This window comes from Mustela lutreola, chromosome 7 (genome assembly GCF_030435805.1).
Source record: "Mustela lutreola isolate mMusLut2 chromosome 7, mMusLut2.pri, whole genome shotgun sequence".
NCBI classification, from domain to species: domain Eukaryota; kingdom Metazoa; phylum Chordata; class Mammalia; order Carnivora; family Mustelidae; genus Mustela; species Mustela lutreola.
In genome coordinates this window covers 149,780,316-149,794,729 of record NC_081296.1, presented here as the reverse complement: position 1 = coordinate 149,794,729, position 14,414 = coordinate 149,780,316, and the positions used below count along the sequence as shown (strand labels likewise).

At 53.7% G+C, this 14,414-nt stretch overlaps 1 long non-coding RNA gene across 1 annotated transcript; it reads left to right on the top strand.

Moving 5' to 3' along the window:
• Positions 1-5,948: 5,948 nt before the first annotated feature.
• LOC131836999 (uncharacterized) lies at positions 5,949-8,164 on the top strand. The gene is made up of 2 exons (XR_009355904.1): positions 5,949-6,588; positions 7,949-8,164. It is a non-coding gene; the product is annotated as an uncharacterized LOC131836999 (long non-coding RNA).
• Positions 8,165-14,414: the final 6,250 nt, after the last annotated feature.

Genomic DNA, 14,414 nt, shown 5'->3' with positions numbered 1-14,414 from the left:
TAACCCACTGAGCCACCCAGGCGTCCCATTAATTTAGTTTTTAAAAGATTTTGTTTATTTGACAGAGAGTGAGAGAGAGCACATACAAGCAGGGGGAGCAGGAGGGGGAGAAGCAGGCTCCCCACTGAGCAGGAGCCCGACAGGGGCCTCCATCCCAGGACTGGGGGATCATGACACAAGCCAAAGGCAGACGCTTGGCCGAGCCACCCAGATGCCCCCCCCCCCTTTTAAAGTTTGACATCAGTTGGTGTTTCTCTATATTGAGCACTCTGATTTTTTAAGATTTAATTTTTAGGTAATCTCTACACTTGATGTGGGGTTTGAACTCATGACCTGACATCAAGAGTCACATGCTCTACTGACTGAGTCAGTCAGGGGCCCTGGTATTTATTTTTTTAGTTAAGCAAGTAGAGGACCCGGCAAGTAAGACACTGAACCTCCCTGCACTTCCGTTCCTCACCTGCGTGAAGACAAAAAAAAGCCAGACCCCATGCTTAGAATCCTGTTGCCCAGCATAGCACAGGCAGCTGTGCACAGCCTGGGGCTGTCAGCGTTGTTGTGGTTTTAAAGATTTTATTTATTTATTTGATAGAGATCACAAGTACGCAGAGAGGCAGGCAGAGAGAGAGGGGAAAGCAGGCTCCCCGCTTGAGCAAGGAGCCCGATGTGGGGCTCAATCCCAGGACCCTGGGATCATGAACTGATTGAAGGTCAACTGACCTACCCAGGCACGCTGCATTGTTGTTTTGTTTTTTTAGGCTCCATGCCCAACGTGGGGTTTGAACTCATGACCGTTAAGATCGACTCACCTGCTCTAGTGGCTCAACAAGCCAGGGGCCCTTGTCAATGGGTCTTGTATTGAAAATGGGTGGCTGGGATCAAATAAGTTCAGGAATCAGTTGGCTAGACAAAGCTTAACCAGTTTCTTCATGACAGGACTTTCCAGAGCCTCTGGAAGGCAGCTATGCTCACCACTATACCACCAACGCTTTCCAGAGCCTCTGAAACATCCTTCAAATCTTTGGAGGCAGGGGAAGGTACATTTACCAAGTCACTTGGCTATGGGGCTCTTTCTTGGGGGAACATCAAAGCCCAGCCCCTGTGGGGCCAGAGATCTATGGTGATACTTGGAGAACACTATCCCAGAACACAGAGCTGTGTGTTTAATAAACATGGCCATGATTACAGGGAATTTTGCTTTTTGGTTTTGTTGTTGTCTTTAAAGTAGCAACTGGGGGCACCTGGGTGGCTCAGTGGGTTAAAGCCTCTGCCTTCGGCTCAGGTCATGATCCCAGGGTCCTGGGATCGAGCCCCGCATCAGGCTCTCTGCTCCTCTGGGAGCCTGCTTTCTCCTCTCTCTCTCTCTGCCTGCCTCTCTGCCTGTTTGTGACCTCTGTCTCTCAAATGAATAAATAAAATCTTAAAAAAATAAATAAATAAAGTAGCAACTGGCCCCTCCTCTTTTTTGACCAGTTGGGAGTAGTCGGCGTCTACACACCAGCCTCAACTCCCCGCTTGTCGGAGGACGTTATCTGTTAGATGACGGTTTTAGAGGAGTTCTGGCTGCTTTGCTGGCCCTGCAGTGGGGGATGAGAGAGGCCTGGCTCTGATAGGACCCTGGCACTGCCACAACCAGCTGTGTGACCTTGGGTGAGTCCCTTAAGCACTCTGTGCTAAGTTCCACTTCTTAAAATGAAGCTAATGAGCCTCCCTGCCCCCGGGGCTGTGTGCAGAGTAAAGGAGATGACGTGCTAAAGCCGCCAGCACCGTGTGTGATCTGGCACAGGCAGCCCTTCTAATGCCGCTATTAGTAACCGTGACGGTGACGGTGACGGCACCTGAGCCCCATCTGCACGGATCGCTGATCCCAGGTCTGTGGGGGAAACCAACTCGGAGAACATAAGGCCTCCAAGGGGGCAGTTTCATTTTGTTTTGAAATAGACAGTTTCCCTCGCTGAGGAGTGAAGTCTTGTTTAGTGTACGTGCTGCCGAAGTGAGCACCAGAAGTCTTGTTTAAATGGCATCTTTATTTCTTCCCTTTAAGATTTTATTTATCTGATAGAGACATAGCGAGAGGAGGAACAAAAGCAGGGGATTGGGAGAGGGAGAAGCAGGCTCCCCGCTGAGCAGAGAGCCCGATGCAGGGCTTGATCCCAGGACCCCTGGATCATGACCTGAGCCCAAGGCAGATGCTTAACGACTGAATCACCCAGGCGCCCCTATTTCTTTGCTTTATAAAAAACTGTGGTGATGCCTGGGTGGCTCAATGGGTTAAGCCTCTGCCTTCAGCTCAGGTCACGGTCTCAGGGTCCTGCGATGGAGCCCTGCATTGGGCTCTCTGCTCAGCGGGGAGCCTGCTTCCCCCTCTCTGCCTGCCTCTGTGCCAGCTTGTAATCTGTCAAGTAAAATAAATAAATAAATAATCACTTAATAAAACTGGTGAAAAAATACATAAAACTCCTCATTTCTGCCATGTTGAAGTGTGCACTTGGGGCACTGGGGACATCGGCAAATGCATGCAGCCATCACTGCCATCCGTGTCCAGGACGACTTCATCATTTCAGAAAGAAATTCGTTACCCATTAAACCATAACCTCCCTGCCATCTCCAACCCAAGGGGCGGTTCTGACAAGGGACACTCTGGAGGGTGAAGCTCCCATCTGTGCCCTGCCTCGTGCAAGGACCCAGCTCCCCACTCAGCTGTCAACCGTCAGGCAAAAAGCCAAAACGCTCGTCCCCACCCCCAGTGGCAGCCCCACCCCCAGCGCTCACTCAGACTTAAAGCCAAGGTAAAGGGAAGCAGTTCTGTGCTGCTTTAACCTCCTCTCTCAAGACAGCACCTTCCGGAAAAAAGTGAGATGGACGACTAAATGTGATGTGGTGTCCTTCATGGGATCCTGGCCCAGGATAATTAAGAAAAAGGTAAGAAAATCTGAACTATGGACTCTAGGTAATAATAATGCACCAAGGGGCGTCCGGGTGGCTCAGTTGGTTGAACGTCCAAGACTCTTGACTTCAGCTCAAGTCGTGTTCTCAGGGTTGTGAGGCTGAGCCCTGTGTCGGGCTCTGTGCTCAGTGGGGAGTCTGACTGGGGTTCTCTAAATAAATCAATCTTTTAAAAAAATGTATCAAGGGGCGCCTGGGTGGCTCAGTTGGTTAAGCATCTGCCTTCAGCTCAGGTCAGGATCCCAGGGTCCTGGGCTGTGAAAATCCATCTCTGGGTGCATGGTTCCAGCACCCTAATCATGTTTCCAGACCACAGACTTTTGAGACCTGGAGTGCCAGATTTTCCAGACACTGGAGTTGATAATGGAAATACAGTTCCATTTCAGGGCTGGGGACACCAGTGACATGTCAGGTGCCTAGGATGAGGCCTGAGGCCCTTCTCGAGGTGTAGCATAGTCCTCCTGTGACCTCTGGCCTGAACTGTCACCGGGGAGCCTCTGAGAGCACAGGTCTGAGCACTGTTAGGACACACTGCATGGAGATTTAACTCCCACTGGCCATCTAAGCACGTGCACACCCTGAGTGGCAGCCTGGGAACGCAGAGACCTGGACCATGAACTACGCAGAGGAAGATGGGACCACTTGGCCGGGTTGTCTCCATGAAGATTCCACAGCCTACCGTGGGAATCAGGGGTAAGAGAAATCAAGTGGAAGGAAAAGGGCTGCGGCCCTATCTTGGGCAAAGAAGACCGAGATGCCAGTGTGGTTTTGGGAGAGCGGGCATACTGCCTTCCAGTCTCTAGCACGGGGGTGTCCAGCTTGGTTAAGTACAGCAAAACAGCTCATGTGGGGGGCGATGGGGGCTGTCTTAAAACCCCACAATAACCTTATCTCACTCGGTTCAAATTCCAGTCCCTGCTAAATTTTTTTAAGTTTATTTATTTGACAGAGATCATAAGTAGGCAGAAAGTAAGGCAGGGAGGAAGCTGGATCCCTGCGGAGCAGAGCCCCCAATGTGGGGCGCGATCCCAGGACCCTGGGATCACGACCTGAGCCGAAGGCAGAGGCTTTAACCCACTGAGCCACCCAGGCGCCCCTAAATTCCAAGTCCTTTTTGTGGCCACCTGTTACCTCTCATCACCTATCCTCAATCCCACACTCACTGCACTGCAGGCTCCCCCCCACCGTAGGTCCCTTGCACGTGCGGTGTCCTCACTTCCTTCCAAGTCTCTTTCTCAGTAAGGCCTTCCCTGCCCCTTATGTAAATTTGTTCTCACCTCCCAGACCCTTCTCCGTTCTGTCTTTTGTCCAGTAGGTTTCATCACTTCTAATACAGTATGAATGTTGTTTATCTTGTTTACTGGTCTCTTTCCAGCACTACAAGGCAAGTTCTGGGATGGCAAGGATTTCTACCTCTTTTGCTTAATGCTAGGTCTTTAGCGCCTAGAGTGCCTGGAGCAGCAGGTGTTTGACAGATACTTGCTGAACTGACTCAATTATGCTGCAGGTGGTTCTCTTCAGGCCTCACACATCGCCGCCCCCCACCCCCGCCCCATCAAGTTCTGGCTTCTAGGTTCTTCATTCCCACTGCTTCTCCCCATTTCCTGGCTCTGCCTGAGACCCTCCTATCTCGTTAATGGGCTCCAGACACCAGTCAGGAGGGTAGACTGGAAAGCAACCGGCTCCATCCTCCATGGTCACCAATACCTTGAGCAAAAATCAGTGGGGAAAGGGAGTGTCATTAGGGCTTGGGTGACTCTGAATGGCATGGACAGGCGGTGCTTTCCTTGGCTCACCCACCCTTGCTTCTCAGGGTGGAAAAGCCGCTGGTTGAGGGTCTGCAGGCTGGTTAGGCTGATGCCTGGGTTCAACTCTGACTCCTCCACTTCCAGGCTGTGAAGCCTCAGTCAAGTCTCTCCCTGTCTAGACGCCTCCAGTGCACTGCTGACCACTCACTGTTGCTGTCAAGATTCAGTAATATTAGAGGCGCCTGGGTGGCTCAGTTGGTAAAGCATCTGCCTTTGGCTCAGGTCATGATCCCAGGGTCCTGGGATCAAGCCCCGCGTGGGGCTCCCTGCTCGGCGGGGGTGTCTGCTTCTCCCTCTTCCGTTCCCCCTGCTTGTGCTGTCAAATACATGAAATCTTAAAAAAAAAAAAAAAGACTTAGCTCCATCCCAAGACCCTGGAATCACGACGTGAGCTGAGGGCAGCGGCTTAACAACTGAGCCACCCGGGACCCCTGACCTAACTGGTCGCAGCCTCTCCAGGAACGCGACCCGATGAACGCACCCAGACCTGGCAGCATCTACTGAAACTACCCGCTCTCTGCCAGGAACGTCCGTCTACGCGGCCCTGCACTGCCCACAGCCGCGGAGCTGCTCCCTCGCCGACCGGCCCGGCCCGGCCCGGGAACTGCTGAACAGGGCCGGCCTCGTCTTCAGACTCGCTCCCATGGTCCTACCCGTCCCAGAAGGAAAGCCACGCGGCCCGCCACACAAGCTGGGCTGTCGCGGGCCGCGGGCAGAGGCTCTGCTCAACCGCCCGAAGCACCGCCAGCCTTCCGAGACCGCCGGTCCGCCGTTCGGGCCCGGGGTCTGCCTCCCACCGCGGCGCGGGTCCACGCCGCCTCCCGCAGGCCCAGGAGGCGGGCTCTTCACTTAGCCAGTGGCCGACCGGCTGGCCTGGGCCCGGCGCCAGGTCTAGGTCTCCAGCCCTCTCCCGCCACGGACGAAACGCAAACGCCGCCGCCGAGGTCCGGGATCCGAGAAGCGGCGCGATCACGTGCTCCCGAAGCACGCTCGGTCACATGATCTCTGGGACCAATCCCTGCAGCCGGAATGGGCGGAGGGGGGACTTGGGACTGGCCCATCCCAGCCAGGGGGCGGGACTTTGCGCGGAGGCGGGGAAGTCTCATTAGTCCCACCCCGCCCACCTGCTACCCGCGTGAATCTCGCTCTCCCGCGAGATTTGGCGTCGGGTTGCGTTCTGTACGGGTCGCCGTTTACCGCGCGGGAGCGGGGCTGTAGCGTTGGAGGGTGAGCCCGGCGCGCCGCTTGCGTCATTTTCCTGAGCCGGCCGTGCGGTTAGGCAGCCTCTCGCCCTGGAAGCTTTGCTGGCCTCCGCCCTTTCGGCTTGTTTCCGGAGCATGGGGCCAGTGTCTTACGGGGACGCAGGGGCGGCCCACCGCCCCCTTCCCCTGCCTCCGACACTTGTCGCCTCGGTAGGCCCCTCCTTGCCGCTCCTGTCGCGAAGCCACTCTTCTTCCGCACGTTCGTCGGGGCCCGGCTCGTGCTCTTCGCTCTCACGTGTTTTATTGTCCAGCCGGACTAGGGGCACTTGGGCCGCGGTCCTTGGCTGGGCTTCTGGGGGCTGGGACCCCCTTCACACTACCTGCAGGGTGGGCTGTGGGTGCCCCTGTTGATGGGGGGGGTGGCTTTCATCAGATCCCGACGGCGACCCGACGACTCTGACTGCAGCCCGAGCCGATGGCCGTCGCGTGAGGCGGGGCAGGGCAGCAGGTGGGCAGGCGGGAAACAGCCGAGCAAAGATCGGGAGCAGAAACCCGAACGCTTCCGGAGCCTTTCTGGGTCTCAGTTGGTCCCTCTGTGAAGTGTGGAGGTTGGACGCCACCCCTGACTCGAGGTCAGCCTTCCAGGTGGATGAGAATTTGTACGCGATTACCGCAGGGAGAGGGATGGAGGAAAGGGAGGGCACCGGGACAGAGGGAGGCAGAGCGCATACACAAAGGGGACTTGGAAGAGCGGGTCCAAGGGCGGAGCAGGACCCAGAGGCCTGCCCAGGTCAGACGGCCGTCGCTGGATTCAAACCCTGAATTGTACAGCAGGCTGACCTTGGGCAGTTCACCCAGCTCCCTAGGCCTCAGGTTCTGCCTGATACAGAGATCCTAGTAATAATAATAGGTGACACTTTCTTTGGGTTTTAGGGGATACCATAGGATGCTGTAACTCAAAAAATACCCATTGGCTTATATACATATAAAATAATTTCTGGAAAGATACACAAGTGGGAGACACGGTTTGCCTCATGGGAATTGAACGGGGTGGCTGACTGGTGTTGTGGGGGAAGGGCACAGAGCATTGGAAGCAAACTTCCTTTTATTGTTCTTTTTGAACTTTGAACAATATGGCAAGTCAGAGAGAGATGTCAGGTCTTCATGTCTTCACCCTGGTCATGGCTGGGTACACATCAGACCTGAAGGCAGAGGGAATATGAGAAGGGCATGTTCTGCATTCCTGGACACCTGAGTTCTAACTACCACCAAAAGGCGCCCTCTGCGAGGCTCACTCCCAGGACCATGGGATCATGACCTGATCTGAAGGCAGATGCTTAACCAGACACCCCACTTTAAAATTTTTTTAAAGATGTATTTAAGAGAGAGAGAGAGAACGAGAACAGGGGGAGGGGCTAAGGAGAGGGAGAGAAGAAAACTCCCCAATGAATGGAGAGCATGACATGGGGCTTGATCTCATGACCCTGAGATCATGATCTGAGCTGTTATCAAAAGTTGAACACTTAACCAAATGAGCCACCCAGGCTCCCAGTTATTTAGCTTTTTATGTTGGAAATTTAAGTTACTTAAGTATTTTTGATATGGATTTTGAATGCTATGAATTTACTTCTGATTACAACGTTGGCTGCATCCAATTGATTCTGATATGTCATAGTTTTGTTACTATAATTTTTAGAAATGCTGCATCAAATTTACATTCTCTTGAGTTACTGAGTGGCTTAAAAATTTCTATGTGGAAAGACCTTTGAGGAAATTTTGTTCTTAATTTCAAGTTTTGTCACATGGTGATCAGGGTAGCATTGCATTATTCTGTTTGGAATTTCAGATTTTTGTGGCATAGTATATGATCAATTTTCATAAATGTATGTGAACTTGAAAAGCAGTCCTCTGTGGTTTAAAGACTAGAGTTTAGGGGTACCTAAGCTTTTTTTTTTTTTCTTTCCTCTAAGATTTTATTTATTTATTTGACAGAGAGAGCAAGTGAGCATAAGCGGGGGAGCTGCAGACAGTGGGAGAGGGAGAAGCAGGCTTCCCGTGGAGTAGGAAACCTGATGCAGGGCTTGATCCAATGACTCCGGAATCATGATCTGAGCTGGAGGCAGACACTAAACCAACTGAGCCATGCAGGTGCCCCTAAATACATACAATCTTTAAAAAAAGTTAATAAAGACTAGAGTTTAATGTCCACCTGCACTATCCACCTTATTATTTTATTTAGATCTTCTTTCCTTCTTTTTTTTTTGCCTCATTTGGTCTTGGCAGTGCTCGGTCCCAGCCTGGACAACCCAATCCAAGCAGCAGCGCGGACTTCATAACCATGGGGGTTCTGTGCCTCTCAGCCACCATAGTTCCCTTGCCTGTGACCCCCATCCTCAGCTCACATTCCACTTGAGGGACTTAAGTGTCAGCTGCCACCTCTAATCTTATTGACCCCCTGTGCAGAATTCTTTCATACCTTCTTCCTGCCTCTAGGCTGAAGTCCAAATCCCTTAAAAGAATTGGTGGGCTTCAGTAACCCAGCCCTAGAGAAGGCTGCAGCCTCATTTCATGGCCACTCTCCCTGGCCTCTCTCATGCCTCCCCCATCCATGGATCTCTGTGTGCGTCCCTTTGCTTGGAACATCCCTCACTCTCATGGAGGGAGCCCAGGGGAAGCCCTGCCCCCCATTACTCTGCCCACTCCCTGTCATGATACTCCTAGCTGAGCTTGATTTGTTGGGCTGTTCTGGTTACACAGAAGCAAGGATGTCTGTTGCTTATCAGCACCATCATGTTGAGCACGCAGATGTTGCAATGGGCAAGTATCCTCTCCCCTACAGCCCTTTCTGCTGTAGGCACATGGCCAGTGCCTGGTGTGTGTCCTAGCCCCGTGCACCCTCACCCACCTAACCAGTGAGCAAAGGACTCTGTTGTGTGGGGATGGAGCTGAGCACTGGGAACACAATGAAAAAGCAGCCGAGGTCCCCGTCTACTGGCAGAGGCACTCAACTAAGCAGCAACTCGAATTACAGCTTGTATCAGGGCTCAGAAGGAAACGAGTTCCCAATTTTGACAGGGTGGTCAGAGAAGGCCTCTCTGAAGAGAAAACACTGACATTTACATATGCAGGAGAGAAAAAAGTCAGCCATGCTACTCTGGGGATGGGGTCAGCAATGATGGCTGGTGCAAAGGCCCTGAGGTGGGAAAGAGGTGAGAAAGGGAGGCCAGTGACAGAACACGTGGGACATGGGCCAGAGGCGGCAGATGTTGACAGGAGTCAGATCAGAGAGACCCTGGAGCCTCTGGGAAGGAGATCAGGCTTCATCTGAGTGCCATGGTAAGCCATTCAAGGGGTTTAAACAAGAGGGTGATGAGATTACTGTTTTGAGATGCTCCGGAGAGAGGGCTCTCATGCCATTAAGGGAAGGGCGGGAGCAAAGCTGGGGCAGGGCTGGTAGAGAGATGTGTCCCGATGTGGGGAAGACTCCAGGCTGGGTTTCTGGTGTGGCCGTGTGGGTGGGCTGTGCCCCACCAGATGCAGGGCGGGGCTGGCGAGGCAGGTGGGAGTGGCCGGTCATGCCCGCCTGGATCCTGAGTGCCATGGGTGTCAAGGTCATCCCAGGCACCCTGAAGCCCCAGTGTCCACAGGTCCAGACATCTGTTCATTGGAATTCTGTCCTCATTTAGGTCAGCTCTTCACTCTGGGAGGCTGGGTTTCATTTTGATTTTTTTTTTTTTTGTACTCAAGTTTTATAAGGTCAACTGGTGGAACATATGGGCACTTTTCTTTTTGTTTATTTATTTGACAGAGATCACAAGTACGCAGAGAGGCAGATGGGGGCGGGGGGAAGCAGACTCCCTGCCAAGCAGAGCGCCTGATGCTGGGCTCGATCCCAGGACCCTGAGATCATGACCTGAGCCGAAGGCAGAGGCTTAACCCACTGAGCCACCCAGGTGCCCCCACTTTTTTTTTTTTTTTTTTTTTTTTTTAAGACAGAAAATGTGTGGCCATGGATGACTGAGCGTTTCTGGTCCATCCTCTACAACAGACTGAAAATGATTCCAAAGGCTTTTTCCAAGTGTTCTGAGAAACTCAGGTTTTGATATGGGAAAATTTTCCTATTTGGGAAATATCTGAATTTTTACTTAGTAAAGTGAAAATGTTCCCATAAGAGGCTATCTATCTCAAATAAATCTTTTGAATATGCAATTCCTAGAGACATTTAAAAGAATTCCACAACCTAGAAAGAATGCAGAAAGGACTGCCCCTAAGTCCAGGACTCTGAGGTCTGATTAAACACGTCCAACCCGGGGCTCCTGGGTGGCTCGGTGGGTTGAGCATCAAACTCTTGGTTTCACCTCAGGTCATGACCTCAGGGGCGTGAGACGGAGCTGGTATCCGGCTCCATGTTCTGTGTGGAGTCTGCTTAAGAGTCTCCCTCCCTCTCCCTGTGCCCCTCCCCCTGCTCATGCTCTCACTCTCTCAAATAAATAAAATCTTGGGGAAAAAAGCCCCCAAACCCTCAAAACTCCATGTCCAACCAGCTGGGTTGTAGCACTCCCTAGTGAGGGGCTTTTTTCTCTGAGCTGACTTCATTTTCTGTAAAACAAGGGCTTTGAGGTAGACCAGGGTTTCTAGAATTCTGGATTTCACAGGTCAGGAGGCCAATCACTATTGTTGTATCATTAACACTTTCTGGGGGTGGGCACTGTATTGCCAACTGTTTTCAAGTATGGAATTATAAAAGAAACTGCTCTGAACATTTACCAGTTTGGGAAGGTAGAGTTTAGAACCCAAAGAGGAGGGAAAGTATGTTCAGTAAAGGAAAAGGCTTTCACGCCATTCATTTCCCGAGGGACCGGCCTCCGTTGGTCGTTTCTCATGCCGGGGTGAGGACGTGGAGGCACTGCCGTGCTCAGCTCTAGTGTGCAGGCTGGTGATGGGGGTGTGAGTCTGGCCAGCAGAGATCTGACACCGGGCCCAGCGTCACTTAGCTGGAGACTGGGTCTCACCTTGGGACCACATTGGCTCCGGGGGCTGGGAGATGCGGGTTCCATCCAGGCTCTGCTCTATGCTGCTGGAGCCTCTGGGGCCCTGGGTCTCCTCACCGATGCTGTGCCTGCTGGGACCTGAAGTCATGCCAGTGTCCAGGCTGGAGAAAATGCTGGTAGGAGAAGACGCCAGTGACTGTTAATTGACTCCATTCTAGTTTGGGGAGGGGCCCATGGTATCCATCATGCTGTGAGTAGGATTGAGATTCCTGCCTTCCAGAGACTTTGCTGGGCCCTGACGTTGCTGGTACCCGGGGCCAGTGGAGCAGTGAACGTGCCCGAACGTGAGGTATGGCTCCCCTGTTTACTTCCCTTTGACACTGAATACGAGTCACCTCTTAGCCACTTCAAGGTACTGAGTGGCTGCCCCCAGGGCTGCCGAGAGCAGCGCATATGTTTTAGGGTCTGTTCTTTTTCCACCAGCAGGTTGCTAGCCTTATCTCCAAATCCTCTACCTTCTCAGTGGGTTAACGGGCCCCTCCTCTGGCTGGCTGCCCATGGTTGCATGTGGCTGTGCCCCTGCCGGCCCTGACCTTGGCTGTGAGTGAACCTCTCCGCACTTACAGCTCCCTGCCTGCGAGGACTGTGGTGTGATGAAGGGATGCCCCTTGCCCCAGGAGAGGGTTGGCCGTTGCCCCAGCTCCTGGCAGGCCATCCCGAGCCCTGGGGAAGTCCTGCCAGATGGCACTTTTTGTCTCCCTGGGGCCTTAAGGCCACGCCCCCAGTCCGCAGTAACATCAGGATCTGGGGTGTGGTTGTGGACTGCACTGTCAGCCCTGCATCTGGAGTCCCCTGTAAGTGTGACTGGTCCCCCTGAAACCCCGGACACCCAGACTCTTCTCTGGGCTTTTCCCTGGTTGGCGCCACGCATGTGGAGCTGCTGGCAGGAGGAGTGACCTTAGGGAGAGGGCAAGAGGGCCCTGCCCGAGGCGGCCTTTCCTCTTGCTGACCTTAACCTGTGTCCCTGGCGGTCATAAAGGGTGACCAGGGTACAGCAGTTTTGCTTCCTTCTGGGTCCTTCCAGGGAGTTACTGCACCCATAGTGGTCTTGGGGACATCCCCCACAAGAAAGCAGCCCTTCGGCCATCACTGTTGGCGCCTGCAGGCTCTCGTAAGCCCATTCCTCTGTCTGTCGTGCTGGTTGACCCTGACCTGCTCTCTCGCGCGCTGGGGCTTCACTCACGGGTCACTCCACGTGGCAGGCTTTTTATCCTGGTCTTTTTGAAACTCGTGAGGACATGATTCAGGAAGAAGCAACTTCTGGCTCTCCTAGCACAAACTTATGCCACAGAATCATCTGGATTTTGACAACATCAAACAAAAGAAAACAATTCATGGAATGATAGCACTTTTTTTTTTTTTTTAAAGATTTTACTTATGTGTTTGACAGAGATCACAAGTAGGCAGAGAGGCAGGCAGTGTGGGCCCAAATGCGGGGCGTGATCCTAGACCCTGAGATCATGACCTGAGCCGAAGGCAGCGGCTTTAACCCCCTGAGCCCCCCAGGCGCCCCACGGAGCGGCAGGACTTAGAGATGCCATTTGTTTTTCAGCTCGAGAGCAGCCAGTGAATGTGGCCTCGGGAGTCGGCCTGGGTTTTGTGCCTGGCGTGCTGGCTTGCGAGAGGCTCAGCCTCAGGATCTCTTCTTGCTCAGGAGGATCCCTGCTCTGGTGGCCGAGCCTCAGGTGGCATGCTCACCCTGGGCTGACTTCATGACCGAGGACCCGCTTTTTGTAAGGCCGAAACCCCTCTCCTTTGGCGTGTGGGGAAGGTACGCTCCTCCGTGGTGTGTTAGCGGCACGAGGGGCTCCAGGAGAAAACCCCGGAGGAAAGGGGCTGTCGCTGGTTACCAGGTGCCCTCACATCCACATGCCACTGGAGGCCGAGTTCTCCAAAACGCATTTTGGAGACAGTAACAGAGGCGCTGGTGAGGTGACTGCACCTGAGCAAGGCGGACAGGGAACCTTAGGGTTGACCCCTCAGCGTGACGCTTTAAGTGCCCAGGCCCCCCAGCACCCCCAGGGACCCCCAGCCCAACTCTGTGCGTGGTGCCGGCGTGAGCGGGTCGGGGTGCACATGTGGGAGGGACAGGGAGAGACCTCCATGAGACGCCTCCGGGACCAGACCCGCTGCATAGAAGGGATTTCCTGAACATGCCTGATTCCAGGGGTTCCTCGAAGCTCTGTGGGCGCCCTGCTCGCTGTTGCTCCCCAGACAATGGTGTGTTCACCCGAGTGTCTCTCACTGGCTGTTCTCACTACAGGAACCTGGGTGGCTTTCTTTGGGGTCACGAAGCCGGAGGTGGAGGTTAACTAGACTTACTGTGGTCATTTCACAAGACTGCGTGCGTGCGCTGTGCCTGGGACTGACCCCCCGCTGAGTGCCGAGGGCCACTCAGGAAAACTGGAAAAAAAAAAAAAAAAAGACGGGTCAGAAAATTCTTGTGACTGACTAGTCATCGGTTCTGTGTCAACCTATAAAATAAACCACGAAGCTGAGTTCAGCTCCAGCTGAAATTTAGTGAGCCGTTTCTAACGGCCCACAGGAGGAAACCAGGCCGTGTTTCCCCTGATCAGAAGAAAGATCAATTCGGGGGGCACCTGGGTGGCTCAGGTCATGGTTCCCGGGTCCTGGGACCGAGTCCCACGTCAGGTTCCCCGCGCAGTGGGGAGTCGGCTTCTCTTCCGCTCTCCCTCTGTCCATCCTCACTGCTCGTCCTCTCTTTCAAATAAATAAAATCTTAAAAAAAGATGAATTAGAGATTCTTTCCTCCACTCCCGCAAAGTGCCGTGCGATTTCCGTCAAGCTGTTGTAGAAAGCAGAGACCCGAGCCCGCGGGCCAGAGCGGGGCCGTCGCCTCGGCACAGAGACCCGACCCGCGGGCCAGAGCGGGGCCGTCGCCCCTACTCCTCCCATCTCCTTCTCTAAAAAAGTCAGTCTTTGTGGGTTTCAAAACTTTGGATCGTGGAGCCCACTTTTCCCCCAAGTGAACTCTTACGTAAAAGCACGTGTATTATCAGAGGGCAGCGGAGGTTCTGACGTTTCCAGGTTCCCAGGGTGACACGAGGAAGCTGCCGAGGGCCACAGCTCACGAGCGGATGGTCTCCGAAGGGCTGAAGCCGGAGAACGTGTCGGAGTTTCCTGACTCGTGAAACCATGGCGAACCCTAAGCTTATGGAAGCAGCTCCTGCAGCGTGTGTGAGGGCCGCGGGGCGGGCTGGTTTGCGGTTCCTCCAGTTCCAGAAGCCCTCCCGCATGTTGGTGGCCCCCTCCCCCGCGGGACCCAGGTGTTCCTCCAGTGTGACAAGGGGAGGGGGGCGAGCGGGGGGTCCAAGGCCACGATGCATGGGCTGAAACCTGGCCCCACTCGGTACTTCTGTGACCTCGGGCAAGTGACTTGCCCTCTG